Raw genomic sequence first — 1,537 nt, 5'->3', positions numbered from 1 at the left:
TTCTAGTGCCTGTAACCTCCCTAATTAACTGCATATGAGCTCTATTTCTGCTCAATCAGTACCTCGTTACCGGATTTTCCTATTTTGACATTTCTAGCAACTGTTGTTTACTTAATTGACATTTGAGCCTAACAAATTTTTAATCAATTATTTGTCCTTGTAGGCTGGAACATTCTTTTATTCACCAACAAACACTTCCGGCAGATTACGAGCATGTCAATAACATATATGCATGGTAATTAAGGTAAAAATTTTATAACAATCATATGTATCCAATGCTTTAAATATCAGCCGATAAACCGATATTATTGGCGAATTATTGGTTTTGGGGGCCTTCCGCTATGATAAGTTCGATTCTAAATCGGTTATCGTTTTTGGAAGTTTATCGCTGATAATGCGGCGATAAAGTGAGTTATTGGCCGATATTGTCGGCCCAAAAATAGGAATTATCGGCCTTTGTTTGAGTTTTGACTTCGGGTAACGGGCACCTATCGAATGGACTTTAAAACCCGACCCGACCTGAGTTTTACCTTTGGTTAGTGATTCTAAACATAATTTTTTACATTTACATTTTGGTATGTTTATATTTCATTACATATGGTTAGATTAAATTTTAATATATTATATTATGTATATCACCATCCGGTAATGTCACTCTGATAAATACTACTTATCCCAGATATCCGCTATTTGATATGAATTTTGACCGCCCGATAAATCCCCACAAACCAATATTTAAAACATTGTATGTATCTTCCTCAAAACAATCCTTATTCCGTCTTCTTTTGGAGCTAGCCGATACACTTTTTGAATAAAAACTTGTTGAAGACCCATTTGTTGTGCTAGACTTTCCTTGCACTCTTGCCTAGTTTCTAAAACTTGTTATATTTTGTAATGGTTTTTCTTTCTGAAAAGAGAAGGTTTTTACAAGCCAGTTTTCTTGCTTTGTTAACACAATCCTTAACTCTTCCAACTTTTCTTGCTCAATCATGTTTCATTTTGCAGATGACCTTGTTTAATTATTTATGAAAATGGATATGTTATGCCATCAACCAGCGGCTATAACATCAATGACTTAAACTTAAACCCTTATTTCCATTTGCCTAATAAAACGTATATAGTAGATATAGGATGATGATGTGTAAATTTATTGTATTCCCAGGCTCTGCGGATTCTAAGCGAGACAAATACAAGATTTTGTGCAAGTATAACCTGATTACATGTGTATATAATTTATGTGGCAAATGTAGACAAATTATGTGGCTAATGTATATGTAGGGGGGAAAATCATACATGATGAAGAAGTCGTCTTTGCCTTTTCCCTTTTTGGCACTTCCAAAAAGAAAAAAAGATCCACCTTGATCAAACTTCTTTGCCTTTTCCCTTGTTCAGGAATTCGAACCTGTTTCTAAAAACTGGCTGCTGGATCATGTTGGTTTTAAGAGATCTCAAATTTAGAATCAACAGTAAAAAAAGATAATCTGAAACTTGAAAATTTTTCTCAAAAATTTGAGATAGCAATAACATAAAATCTGAA

The sequence above is a fragment of the Asparagus officinalis genome, chromosome 4 (assembly GCF_001876935.1).
Source record: "Asparagus officinalis chromosome 4, Aspof.V1, whole genome shotgun sequence".
Lineage (NCBI taxonomy): Eukaryota > Viridiplantae > Streptophyta > Magnoliopsida > Asparagales > Asparagaceae > Asparagus > Asparagus officinalis.
Note: the sequence above shows the minus strand (reverse complement) of the source record.